This window comes from Pongo abelii, chromosome 1 (genome assembly GCF_028885655.2).
Source record: "Pongo abelii isolate AG06213 chromosome 1, NHGRI_mPonAbe1-v2.0_pri, whole genome shotgun sequence".
Lineage (NCBI taxonomy): Eukaryota > Metazoa > Chordata > Mammalia > Primates > Hominidae > Pongo > Pongo abelii.
In genome coordinates, this window is record NC_071985.2 from 101179067 (window position 1) to 101193872 (window position 14806).

At 44.6% G+C, this 14806-nt stretch overlaps 1 pseudogene; it reads right to left on the minus strand.

Annotated features, from left to right (window-relative positions):
- LOC100435674 (myomegalin-like) overlaps positions 1–14806 on the minus strand; it is a 51433-nt pseudogene that overhangs the window by 11769 nt on the left and 24858 nt on the right.

Below are 14806 nucleotides of genomic sequence, written 5' to 3' on the forward strand. Positions count from 1 at the left end.
ACTTTAAACTTCATATGGAGCCAAAAAATAGCTCCCATAGCCAAGACAATCGTAAGCCAATAGAACAAAGCTGGAGGCATCATGCTACCTGACTTCAAACTCTACTACAAGGCTACAGTAACCAAAACAGCATGGTACTGGTACCAAAACAGAGATATAGACCAATGGAACAGAACAGAGCCCTCAGAAATAACAGCACCCATCTACAACCATCTGATCTTTGACAAACCTGACAAAAACAAGCAATGGGGAAAGGATTCCCTATTTAATGAATGGTGCTGGGGAAACTGGCTAGCTATATGTAGAAAGCTGAAACTGGATACCTTCCTTACACCTTACACAAAAATTAACTGAAGATGGATTAAAGACTTAAATGTAAGATGTAACACCATACAAACCCTAGAAGAAAACCTAGGCAATACCATTCAGGACACAGGCATGGGCAAAGGCTTCATGATTAAAACACCAAAAGCAATGGCAACAAAAGTCAAAATAGACAAATGGGATCCAATTAAACTAAAGAGATTCTGCACAGCAAAGGAAACTATCATCAGACTGAACAGGCAACCTACAGAATGGGAGAAAATGTTTGCAATCTATCCATCTGACAAAGGGCTAATATCCAGAATCTACAAAGAACTTAAACAAATTTACAAGAAAAAAACAACCCCATCAAAAAGTGGGCAAAGGATATGAACAGACACTTCTCAAAAGAAGACATTTATGCAGCCAACGGACATATGAAAAAATGCTCATCATCACTGGTCATCTGAGAAATGCAAATCAAAACCACAATGAGATACCACTCATGCCAGTTAGAATGATGATCATTAAAAAGTCAGGAAACAACAGATGCTGGAGAGGATGTGGAGAAATTGGAATGCTTTTACACTGTTGGTAGGAGTATAAATTAGTTCAACCATTGTGGAAGACAGTATGGTGATTCCTCAAGGGCCTAGAACTAGAAATACCATTTGATCCACCAGCAATCCCATTACTGGGTATATACCCTAAAGATTATAAACCATGCTACTATAAAGACACATGCACACCTATGTTCATTGTGGCACTATTCACAAAGCAAAGACTTGGAACCAACCAAAATGTCCATCAATAATAGACTAGATAAAGAAAATGTGGCACATATACACCAAGGAATACTATGCAGCCATAAAAAGGATGAGTTCATGTCCTTTGCAGGGACATGGATGAAGCTGGAAACCATCACTCTCAGGAAAATATCAGAAGGGCAGCAAACCAAACTCCGCATGTTCTCACTCTTAAGTTGGAGTTGACCAATGAGAACACATGGACACAGGGAGGGGAACATCACACAGTGGGGCCTGTTGTGGGGTGTGGGGCTGGGGGAGGGATAGCATTAGCAGAAATACCTACTGTAAATGACGAGTTGATGTGTGCAGCAAACCAACATGGCACATGTATACCTATGTAACAAACCTGCACATCGTGCACATGTACCCTAGAACTTAAAGTATTTTTTTGAAAAGATTATTTCTTTGAGTAAGGGTTCTACTCTTTGCTCCTTCTCAACCCTCTCTTTAAGGCCAATGAATCTTTGATTTTCTCTTTTGAGGCCCTCTTCTAGATCTCTTAAGCATTCTGTGTTCCTTCTCATTCTTTTCTTTTTCCTCCTCTGACTGTATTTTCAAATAGCTTGTTTTCATGCTCACTAATTCTTTCTTCTGCTTGATCAGTTCTACTGAGACCCACTAACGCATTTTCCAGCTCCAGGATTTGTTTGATTTTTTTCTATTACTTCAGTATCCTTGTTAAATTTCTGATATATTTCTGAATTGTTTCTCTGTGTTTTCTTGAAGTTCATTGAGCTTTCTCAAAATAGCTATTCTGAATTCCCTGAGAGGTTACACATCTCCATCTCTCCAGGGTTGGTCACTGGGTGCCTTTCTTGGTCCATTTGTTGAGGTCATATTGACTTAAATGTTATTGATACTGTAGATGTTGGTCAATACCTGGGCATTGAAGAATATGGTATTTATTCCAGCCTTTGCAGTCAGGTCTTGGTTGTACCTGTCCTTCAGAGGACCTTCCAGGAATTCAAAGTGGGCTGATGAGTTCCCTAAGCTGGTGATCACTGCAGCCACTCTTGTACTACAGGGCACCCTAAGCCCAGGTACACTGCAATTCTTATAGATTCCTAGGTCCCCAGCCCTGTGGACTTGGGGAAGTTCAGGGATTGTTCTCTACATTCCCAGGTAAAGCCTCTAGCTTACTTCCCTTTCTTTCCCCCAAGCAAAAGGAATCCCTCTTCAGGCTGCACTGCCTGGAGTGTGGGGAGGGGTGATACAGGCATTCCCATAGCTGCTGCCCTGCTGCCCTCATACTGGCTTACACCTCAAGTCCAGGGTCTTCCAGACCTATGCAGCATCAGGGCTTGCCCAAGGAGTGCGGCCACTATGTGTCCGGAATTGGTGGGTTCTTGGTCTCACTGACTTCAAGAATGAAGCCACGGACCCTCACAGTGGGTATTACAGTTCTTAAAGGTGGCATGTCCAGAGTTTGTTCCTTCTGATGTTCAGATGTGTTCGGGGTTTCTTCCTTCTGGTGGGTTGGTGGTCTCGCTGGCTCAGGAGTGAAGCTGCAGACCTTTGCAGTGAGTGTCACAGCTCATAAAGGCAGTGTGGACCCAAAGAGTGAGCAGCAGCTACATTTATTGCAAAGAGCAAAAGAACAAACCTTCCACAGTGTGGAAGGGGACCCGAGCCAGTTGCTGCTGCTGGCTGGGCAGCCTGCTTTTAGTCCCTTATCTGGCCCCACCCACATCCTGCTGATTGGTCCATTTTGCAGAGAGCCGATTGGTCTGTTTTACAGAGAGCTGATTGGTTCGTTTTGACAGGGTGCTGATTGGTGCGTTTACAATCCCTGAGCTAGACACAAAAGTTCTCCACGTCCCCACTAGATAAGCTAGATACAGAGTGTAGATTGGTGTATTTACAAACCCTGAGCTAGACACAGAGTGCTGATTGGTGCATTCACAATCCCTTAGCTAGACATAAAGATTCTCCAAGGCCCCGCCAGATTAGCTAGATACAGAGTGCATCCACAAACCCTGAGCTAGACACAGGATGCTGATTGGTGCATTTACAAACCTTGAGCTAGATACAGAGTGCTGATTGGTGTATTCACAATCCCTTAGCTAGACATAAAGGTTCTCCCAAGTCCCCATTAGACTCAGGAGCCCAGCTGGCTTCACCCAGTGGATCTCGCACCAGGGCCGCAGGTGGAGCTGCCTGCCAGTCCCACGCCGTGCACCCGCACTTCTCAGCCCTTGGGCGGTTGATGGGACTGGCCACCATGGAGCCAGAGGCGGCACTCCTCGGGGAGGCTCAGGCCACACAGGAGCCCATTGTGGGGAACTCAGGCATGGAGGGCTGCAGGTCCCGAGCCCTGCCCCGCCGGGAGGCAGCTAAGGCCGGGGGAGAAATCGAGCAAAGCGCTGGTGGGCCAGCACTGCTGGGGCACCCAGCGCACCCTCCGCAGCTGCTGCCCAGGGTGCTAAGCCCCGCTCTGATTGCGGGGCCGCCAAGCCCACGCTCACCCGGAACTCCAGCTGGCCCACAAGTGCCTCACGCAACCTCGGTTTCCACCCATGCCTCTCCCTCCACACCTCCCCGCAAGCCGAGGGAGCCAGCTCCTGCCTGGGCCAGCCCAGAGAAGGGCTCCCATGGTGCAGTGGCGGGCCAAAGGGCTCCTCAAGTGCGGCCAGAATGGGCACCGAGGCCGAGGAGGCACCGAGAATGAGCGAGGGCTGTGAGGGCTGCCAGCATGCTGTCACCTCTGAACTACAGCCTGGCTGCCACTGAAATTTATTTGTAGCCCAATAAATTTCCAGAGATAAAGCCAGCCAGAACTTTGGTAGGTTCTTCCTGCTGGGGCATCTGATTCCCTTGTGGCCCAGAGTGGGTCTAAATGCTTCTTTTGTGGGCACCAGCCTGGAATCAAGTGCTGTGGGGTTCTGTCCAGTGCCGTGTGTCACTATGGCAAGACTGGTACTAAGTTTCAGTATAAAGTCCCACACTTTCCTCCTTGTCCCCAAGCCATTAGATTCTCTCTCGGAGATGCATTTCCTGTGGTTGGGGGAGAGGTGTCATAGGCAATGCAAAACTGTCCGTCCTCCCTTCTTCAATGCATCTTTTCTTGTTATCATGTTAAAACCAGCTGCTATGATCTCTCACCTGGTTAGCCCTTGTGAAATTGTTTTCTTACATAGATAGTTGTTCAATTTGGTGTTCCTTCAGAGAGACCATTGCTGGAGAATTCTATTCTACCATCTTACTCCACCTTCTACCTGTTTATTTTTTAAATGCTTCTAGTAAATAATTGTGAAGTGATAGCTTTATTTTAATCTTGGGGATCAAAAGCATGTAGCTAGGAACTTTTCCCAAGGAATATTTTAAAATTTTTTTACAAATGTTAATGGAATGACATATTTTGATTTAAGATTCTTAAATGTAGTTTTAGTTTTGATTCAATGTTATAGAACACTGTTTTTTTAAACTGTGATCTGCAGCCCACATGTAATGGAATCACCTGGGGTGCTTATATTTAAAAAATGCAGATCCTAGGGCTCACACCAACTAAATCTCCTGGGATTGGAGACCAGGAGGTAGTTCCTGTAATCTTCACAGCTGCTTCTAAGGTACACCAGTTTAAGAATCATTCTTTCATATTTTCAGACTGGGGATTCTTACAAAATGACAAAGAAGGAAAGCCTTAATCTTTTAAAGTCAGAGTTCAAGCATTAGACTATGCACTTCTTAAACACAGTTTGTCTTTCCCATTTTCTCTTTCCAGTTCTTTATACTGTCAAGGGATTGGTGCAGAAATGGGAAACAAAGCAGTGAAAGAAAAACTATTTATTTCTTTATACACATTTTGCTTTAATAATCACCAAAAAGACTTTCATTTTCTCTCACCTACCCTGTCCACCAGTTATGCTGGCCTTCAATATATGGCGATGGCAACATATATAAATCTATATCATACATTTATACACACAAGCACATTCTTTCAACACTGTGAAGACACAGACTAGGCTTTACTGTGGCTGGTGGCCTCTCCCATGCCACTTAAAAATCAGCACAGGTTTGCTGTATGCAAGAATTTCAACAGAATTGGTCTGGCCATCAGTCCCCAATTTCTCTGAGGTAAGACAGGGTGACAAAATGGGACAGCGTATTTGAAGTGAGGTCCATCTAATTTGGATATCATGGAAGAAAAGAAATAGGATGTGCTAGGTTAAGCCTGAGATGGTATCTGGGAAGTCACCACATTCGTGATGTGAACTCAAAGAACGCAAGTGCTACAGTGCAGACCAAGGCCCAGTCTGACTTAACCCAACAGGGTCAGGTGTGGATCTGTGAGTAGTGCTCACTGAGCCCCCACCAGCAGTGTCCAGCAGGGCAATGCTGCTCAGTAGTGTGCTTTTAGAACCTGCCAGAGGAACGCCAGCATTGGGACCATGTGCCCCATTCATCAGAATCAGGGTCCTATATCCACTGAGTTTTCCATCTCAGGACAGCTGATGAGGCAAGAAATGTGCTGTTGCTAGTTCCCAAGCTGCTGGGGCTGTTGAGAAGCAGTATCACAAAACCTTCTATGCAAACTATGCATCTTTTGCTTAGTGCTGGGCCAAGTGGACCTTGGCTAATGGTATTCCATAGCTGTCAGAAAGGCTTTCTGGCTTTCTCCCAGCTCCACCAGGATACATCTCTGACCCCCTCTTCTGGACCCTCCAGTGGACTTGGAGGAATGAGGCCCAGAAGCTCCTCAGCAGATAGGTAGCTGCACAAAAGGGGGACAGGCCCACCTTTCCTGCTGTTTTAAGGACTTCTGGTGGAGAGCTTCTTGCATGGTTCCTGGAAGGCAAGGGTCACAAGGAGTACATGGCAGAGCTCTTAGGGATTTCACCTGCAGACAAAAATAAAACAAACCAAATCAGTGTATATTGCCAGGCCCTACTGATGGCTACCTGAAGCTGGAGTGAGAGCTACAGGGTGACCAAAGACAGGAGCACGGTGAGAGCCAGTTAAGAGGATGAGCTAAGAACGTGCACTGCAGTCTGGAAGAGCAACAGGTGCCCGAGGTTAAGGGGAGCCTCCCCACCTCCTTGTGTGCTGAGATCCCTGCTCCAATTCACTGCACACTAGGTGGCTGGATCCTACCACTCCCTCTTCAGGGGCCAGGTGACTCTCCAAATCACTTTGTCTCAGCAGAAAGAGGCCTTTGCCATCTCCACCCAAGAAAGAAGTGCTTAGCATGAAACATGCACATATAGAAACAGCCTGTTGTAGGAAGAAGAGGACATTTTGCAGGGAAGTCCTCTGTTAAGTTTATGTCCAGTTGCCATAATGAGGGTGTGGAGGGGCAAGTCCACAGGGACCTCAGAGCTCAACTAAGTCCAGTTCCATCTTTGGCAGATGAGGGTGCAGCAGTCTCATAGAGATTAAAGGACAAGCCAAAGCCACACAGCAGTTAGTGATAAGCCAGGGATTAGAACCAAGGCCTCAGGTCCTTTCCAGTGATCTATGGGAGGTGGAGGGGAAAGCTTCCACACTGGAGAAAGCCAGTGGATACTATAGACTTTTGGGTTACCTTTTAGTGGATATGAGAGACTTTTTGGGTTACCTTTCCAGGGACAAGAATAAGGCTTTACAGAGGCAATCCTGTAAGTGTTGCTCTAAAGAGGCCTAGGAAAGACAAGAATTATCAGAGAAAAACAAAAGGGAGTTAGTGAAAAAAAAAAAAAAAAAAGAGCAAGTTAAACTGGCCCAAGTCATTTTCACACTATGGAGATCAACATTCTCTCAGGTTACGGTTTAGAAACATTTCTAGGAATATGCTCAATTGCTTATGGCAAAGCTTTGAAATCCATGTTAAAAGGTTTAGTTTCTGATTTTTAAACCATTCATATACCTCAAGTTTTTCTTCAAAGCACTTCCTAGGGAATGGTTAACACTTAGTGTTTTAAGTAAATGTAGATAATATCTGGTACATATATAACATTTTTCCCCTTAAGATTCAGTTGTTATTTATTAACAAATTCTCTTTTAGACCAATGAGACCCAACAGATCTCTTTTGTCATGTTACTTAAAGATATATCAAAATCAAATTGCTGTTCTTAACACAGGAGTGTGCAGTGAAATCAGTTTATTAGGTTGCAAATTGCTTTTACTTTTTCATGAAGAGTAGACCACATAACTGGCCTCAAGATCCCTCTACCAAAAGCTCATTCAGAGGCAGACTTCTGAATGTCTAATGACTTTGAGAGTGAGCTGAATTGCATTTCTCCAGTCTCCTGACTTGGCATCAAAGAAGAAAAATTGGAGTAAAAAGGAGAGATGATGACAATGTGAGAGTGAACCAAGATACTGGGGCAGGAGCTGATGGGGTGGGAGAGTGATGGGAACAGAAACTAGCAGGATGCTCACTGAGGACCTGTGATCTTGCAAGTGGACCCAAAATCTTCTCCTGGAAGGCCAAAGCAGGCCCAAGGGTCACCTACAAAATATGCTAATGGATGGTGACAGGTTGGGGACAGGCTTGGTGCCTCTGACTGGTGCAGTAGTTTCCCTACCTCTAAGTTAGTGCTTGCCTTCTTTAAAACATCGTGTGTTCTGGTTACTGAAACAACAAAAGAGCACCACAGAGTAGAAATCACCAGCAGAAATTAACCCTACTTGCTTAGCATGAGAATTCTAAAGCATTTATTTCTTTCTGGCCATTCAGCTTGGAGTCTCCTGCTATCCACCCCATCCTCCCCTCCTCTGTATCCACAATTGCTCATGGCACAGGAGGTTTGGGGACATCAAATCAGTCTCCACTCCCAACATCTGCAAGCCCCCCTGGTCACTGCTCATCTGCAGCACAAGTGGGGCATTGGGAAGACTGCCTGTTTCTTCCCCCATTCCCTCTCAGGGAACCTATGCTGGCTGATGATGAACTGCTCCATGCTCTCCTTCTGCTGGTTGGTGGTCTTCAGATGCTCAGCTATGCTTTGAAGGAGCCACTCCTGTTTGGATACTTTGGTTCTCAGTTACAGAAGTTCCCTTTCTGTCGATTCTCCCTGGATAAGGGGAACAGACTCTTACTGAACAGGCAGAAGGCCTAAAGTGCCTTGTGCTTTGTGGCTCTTTCCAGTGAAAAGAAGGATTCTACAATCTTCTTCACTCTCCTGAAATGGATTTCCTCCTTCACAGCCTCGAATACTTCCAGCTGAGGACAGTTAAGGATGAGGCCATTAAGCAGGAGTATTGAGACTCTGGAATTCCCTATGCAGACTAGCACAGGCCTACACACCTGTAGCTTAAGAGAACCTCACTTCAGGCTAGTATAAAACTCCCAGACCTGAAGAGGACCTTGCTTTAATCCTGATATCAGTTCTGTCACTCTCCCTTCACAGGTAAGATTGAGAGTTCAGAAATGTTATGCCGGGGAGAGAGATCTGGACTCAGGCAAGTTTGCAAGTTTGTAAATATTTGTGCCAACATGAAGATGGCAAAACACCCTCTCCCTGGAATTAGCATAGTTGGATCCAAAAGGTATCGGTGACATTGATCTGGAGTTAGAATCCCTGGGGAGGGGATCCTGAAACTACCTACATGAGGGTCTGCCAATCAGAGTTAGCCTGAGCTCTGAGCAGATCCTGAGGGGTGGCTGAATTTCCCCAGGCCTGGTCCAGAGATGCCAGCTTAAGTGATATGCAGGGATTCCAGGAAGTGGCTAAAAAGTCTCAGTCTCATGGGGGCATTCTGTGATCATTTGACCATGGGACCTGAGGGGTGGGAGATGGGTGCTGAAGCTTTCACTGAATTTCATCTCAGCCAAATTTCAGAGAGTTAAAGAAATTGAACAATTATGGATTGCCAGGGTTATGATGTCTCCACCTTCTCCACACCCCTTCCTATTCTTCTTTGATTTCTTATCCAGGGGCCAGGGGGCTGGCAGGGATTGGGATGTATTTAGAGCTGCAATGAAAGCAGCCACCATGGGCCAGAGATGTCCCTCCAGGGACACTCCTCTAAGTTCCTGTCTATCCCAACTCACTGTGTGGTTCCTGATTTTCTGGAAAAGCTGTGACACTGAGGAGACAGAACAGTAGTGGAGGGCAGGAGAACAGGGTTTGAACCAAGAAAGGACACTGACATCTTTCCACTTTGCCAGGCAACACAGGGATGTGGGTGCTTGGCAGGGCCACTCTCCAGAACATGGTGAGGAGGGAAGCTGACTCCTCTAGGGCATGGTGCAGGGCACTGGTGCTGCTCTGAAGCTCATGAATGCCTTTGCTGCCAAACACCTGGGGAAAGGTAACACCACAGAAGTGGAGATATTACTTTCTTCCCCCTGCATGGGCTCAAGCTTTCTTTGTGAGTAAGGCACAGAACATGGGCCTGCTTGAACCTGTGAAGCCCTCGCACAAACATTTGCAGCTCTCAGAACTAAGGTGCTGCTCCCTTTACCGGGCATGCCTTTCTCCACCTGCAGAACCCACAAGGCTTTCAAAACTCACCCCACTTGCTATGTCCTCTATGAACCTGTTACCTTCCTTGCCTGAGATAAATGACCACATTTGCCTCAGCACTCTCACAGCACAGGGATGACTTCTCATACTGTGCCTGTAGCCCCTTACTGTGCTTATCTACTTGGGTGTGTGTCTTGCCCTCTAGTGTGGGGTTCCGTGGAGGCAGGGCTGCTCCTATGCATCCATGGGTCCCCAGCAGCTCAGACAGCACAGCCACTGGTGCCTGGTCTCTCTCACTGGCAAGGTGCTCTTATAAGCTTTGCTGCCTGCCTTCCCTCCCCCTATGCAGTCTGCACAAGGAGATGCCATGGCTGCTAGACTTCTCACATCTTCCACATATGGGGGCCATACACCTGTAAATCCTTCAGTTTCTGTCCATCCCATTGAGTCAACTCTGCCCACAGATGGTCATGTGCCTGCATGACTGTGGTAGATAATAAGCTACCAAAGGCTGCTAGGCAATGCCACGTGTTTCTGTGGGGCTGAGGGGAAATATCCAGTCAGCTACATCTGGAACAGAGCAGAACTTACAGTGAAAATAGGAGATAGAGAAGAAAGGGCCTGGCTGCTATACATGGAAGAGGAAGGCAAAGCATGAAAAAAAAACAAAGATAGTGGGTGAAGGAGTTAACATCGAAGGAATAAAGAGCACAAGGAAGGAGTGCACCTAAAGCTACAGGTGTGATTACCTCTGTGCCTTGGGCATCAAGGCCAGGGAAGCTGCATGCTGATCTCACAAGAGACACTATCTTTTTGTCCAGCAGCTTGCCCTCTGCAACCTGCTGTCTTAGGGCACTGTAGTCATCCATGTGGCCAATGACATGGTGGCCATGCTTATTGGCAAAGGAGCCATCAGTAGCATCACCCTCCATCTTGGGAGCGGTCTTCATTACTGGAGAAGTATCCAAATCCAAGCCTGAAAAATAAAATGACAACACAATGGAATCTTCTGTTATTCATAATGTTATCCTCAGTTTGCTCCAACTCAAAAGAGGTAGGGAACAAGAAAAGGAAGAAGCTGGGAGCAAGAAAGGAAGCCTTGGAATATGCAAGGGTGGGGTAAAGTCCATAGAGATCTTCTGGCTTCCATATTTTTATTATCTTTCTTACATTATATCTTAATGACAAATTTTCCAGGGACAATTTTTTCCTTATTGGCAAATGAAATAGGACAAATCATAATAAATAATAAGTTTCTGGGTAGAGAAGACACAGACAAGGAAATCAAGCTGGATACAGAGAACATTTTCAAGAATGGAGAGATATGGTGCAATGAAGCAAAAACAGCAATAGGAAAACTATTGGAGGATGAATAATGATGAGAAAGGCAGCCACAGAAGGCACAGTGAGTTGGGCTAAAGGCCTTGGGGCATGCAGAGAAAACTCTCTAAATACAGATAATATGTTTAGAGACAACAAAAAGTTATTTGCATAATCACTTTCCATCATCAGTCCCTGGGCCCTTTAGTTGCCATATTTAGCATTTGTTCTGTTGATTATGGCTGTTTCTGAGCCAGGAGTAGAGGAAGCAGAGCTGGGGAGGACCAGAGCTGGGGAATTCATACCAACATCCCAGACTGGAGGGGACAGAGCTGAATCTAGGGAGTAAAGGCAACCACAGTTTTCAGGAGCCCTGGAACACACTGCACGTGAAGCACATGCACACCTAGCCATCCCTACTGAGGCCTAAGGTGGCAGGACTCTCCTCTTACAGAATTATGCATACCCCACAAGCAAAAGCAAAAACTCACGAGTCACTGAGTTCAGAATGTTTCCATTCTTCAGAACAAAAAGATATTCCTTTAATTGAGGGATGTTCCATGAGAAAGTAACCTCTACTTTGAAAAATTATTAGGTGTATTTTTATAAACCAAGTCTTGAGTATAATCTGTGTGTGGTATCTAATATGATGCCTTGTAACTAAATGTAATATGTATAAATATACATAGTACATATTAAAATGTAGAATCAAATAATGAATGGATTCATGGGGGACTAAATTCAACATTCTAGCCATCATTCTATTGAGGTAATACTGAAAAAAATGTACTTGTGTGAGAATAACGGAGATGGAAGGCTTGGTGGGTTAACGTTGTCTTGCTGGAGACTAAAAAGCAACCCTATGGTGGAGGAATAGGAAAATACCACAAAGAAGGTAGAAAAGGTCCTGCTCAGGCAAGTGTTGCCCAGTGCCTGCTTTCTGGCTCAGGCCTCGGGGGTGCTAGAGAAAGAGAGGCAGGGACTGTGCCAGTGGGGCTGAGTCTTGGCTGCTGTATGGGAAGCCAGTGAGAAGGGAAGGTCTGGTTAGAAGGAAGAGTTGGAGACATAACTGAACACCACAACCATCAGCACAGCCCAGAGGAGGGCAAGGCGTCCACCTAATGTAATCTGAGAAGTTCCTGGCAGCCAGGCGGTTTGCGTGGCGGCCCACATGTGTTTTTTCATTGAATTGCCAAAACAGCATAATCATGTTATTGTCACCTTCATTTGACAAATAAGGTTACTGTCAGATAAATAAGCATCTACAAGAACCAGAGAAAAATAAAGATTAACATGACCAAGAAATAGCTGGCAGGAGAGTGAAAGCTCAGCTTTGGAGAAACCGAACAGAAGTGGTTCCTGATTTGAATAAAATTGAAGGTATGGCCAAGGAGGTGAGATGGTGTACTAAATGGTGTATCAAAAGGAAAAAAAGACAGAGGAAGTAGAAATTGAATGATTTAAGACTAGGGGGACACCATTGACATTTCAATTAAAACTGGGAGAAGTGAGATTGATGAGGGATATCGAGAAGAGAAGGGGGACCTGGTCAAACATGCCTATATGAAAAGGCAGGCAAGGGATGGGGTAGAGAAAGTGAACGATGGCCACCCGAAATAAATTGCCCACCATCCAGAACTTCCCCAGAGCCCTGTAAGGGCAGGAACATTTTGCCACACACTGAGTTGCCCACCTGTGAGGGAAAGGGGGACTAGAGAATCTGGGAAGATCGGCAATACTGAGACAGAACACAGTGAGCTGGAAGGAACACAGACTGAAAATCACAACATCTGGTTCTGATCCTGGCTTTGTCTATAACCTCTCTAAACCCTTGCTTGTCTGTTAATATCTCAAGACCTAAGTTTTCTTGTGTGAAACAGAGACAGCAAAACCTGCTTTACTTCAGATGAAATTCTATATGTGAAAACACTTGGCTAATACTAAAGCACTAAGCAAATCCAAGAAAAAGATACGAACATATACAGCTGCTAATTATTGAGCAATTCTTAGTGTGCCAAGCATTTGTAAGCGATTTCATTTAATGCTCAAAATCATATAAGGTATATATTATTATTATCCTCATCTTAAATATAAGGAAACTAAGGCCTAAACCTCTGAGACTTTAAACACCTTGCCCAAATCAAATGACCTTTAAGTGGTAAACTCAGAATCTGGAGCCTGGTCTGGCCTAAATCCCACGCTTTCACTCAGGCTGCTAGACTAGAGCAACTCTGATTTCAACCTGACCATAAGGAGCATAGACCAGGCAGATTGCACCTTCTGCTGCAGACATCCTGGTGATCTCCCCACTGGCTGAGGGCTTTCTAAGTCCCTTTTCCTTCCTACCTTGGAGGAGCAGCTGTTTGTTTCCAGGGTCAGTGCTGGCTGGGAAGTTCTGGTTAACGGAGGAGGGGCTGAGGCTGGCTTTGCCAGCACCGCTATCCAGCTGCTGTTGCAGCTGCAGTCACAGACAATTGTTCCCCTGAATGCTTTGCTCCAGCTGCCCTCTCAGAGCCTGTACCTCTGTCACTAGGTGGCTCAGGTCACTGCTCAAAGGGATTTGGTGACAGGCATCCAGGCTGTAAGCTAAGAGAGAAGAGGAGTCTGGTAACATTGACCCAAGTATTTCCAAGCACTTGTCAGAACCCTCCCCTGTGACATTCTTTTCTGCCAAGGACCCCACTATCATCTGAGTCTCATGCAACCCATCTATGATGGAGATGTCACCATTTCTGTGTGTGGTCTGGGGATGGCACTGAGCTGGCACACATCCAGTCTGAAACTTCCCTGTGGTTTAAGTTACACACATGCACCTATAGAGCATTTGATTGGAAGATGAGGATAAGTCCATATTTCATCTCCATAGTAACCTTAGTCCTGTAGGCTAAAGTATAGGATCCTCCAAGGTAGAAGGTCAGCACTGAGCTAGAGAAGGGTAGGGGATGAAGGAGAAAGAGATTTGACAGTCGGCACTCTCAAAAATGAAAGAGGAGAAGGAGGAGGCCTTTTGGTAGCATGTGAGGATATGAGTTGGGCACCTTAGACCAGGGATGATAACTAAGTGAGTTTTTCAACTTCTCTCTCTCTCTCTGTGTGTGTGTATGTATATATATATATATATATATATATGTATACAAGTATATATGTACATATGTATACATGTATATATGTATACATGTATATATGTATGTATGTATATATGTATGTGTGTGTTCATATAAACACCTATATATAGTGTGTATATATATATGTTGTGTGCATATACATACTATATATGTGTATATATGTATATCTACATGTACATATATGTACACACACATATACACACGTATATATAAATATATACGTGTATATATATTTACCTCCATTCACCACATGTAGTTTATTTCTTTGTATTGGGGATGAAGAGATCTAAGAAATATTCTATAAGGCCACAATCCCTTATCTGAAAGCCTTAAGGCCAAATGTATCTCAAAAGGTAAATTTTGTTTTAGTTTTTAGCAAGGCAACAGGGTGCATATATCATATATAACATGTACCCAGTTGCAGGTGAGCCGCAGTCCTTAATCAAACATATAACTATTTCTGCAATGAGCTATGTGAATATTCCAAGTAGATAAATAAAGACTTATGAATATCCTCTTGTCAGTTCATCTAGATTTTGTCACTAAATGACTATTTGAAAAATTTAATTTGTAGATCTTACTGGATTTTGAAATTACAGATAAGAGATTATGGAGCTTTAGTGGTTGTAGCTTTGAAATGAGTCCTAAAAGGCAGGGAGAAAAGCATGAAAGGAAAGGTAGCTCAGGATGAAGTAGTTTTAGAGACTTTGGTAAATAATCTACTCTTGAATTTTGCCCAAAGTTTTGTGATGTTTCTCTCTCTCTTTCTCGATCCAAGTTCTCATTAAATTTCGCTTATTTTTTAAAGAGATGTTTTTTAAATCTATCTATACCCTTTCATCTTCCCAATAGCACCTTATA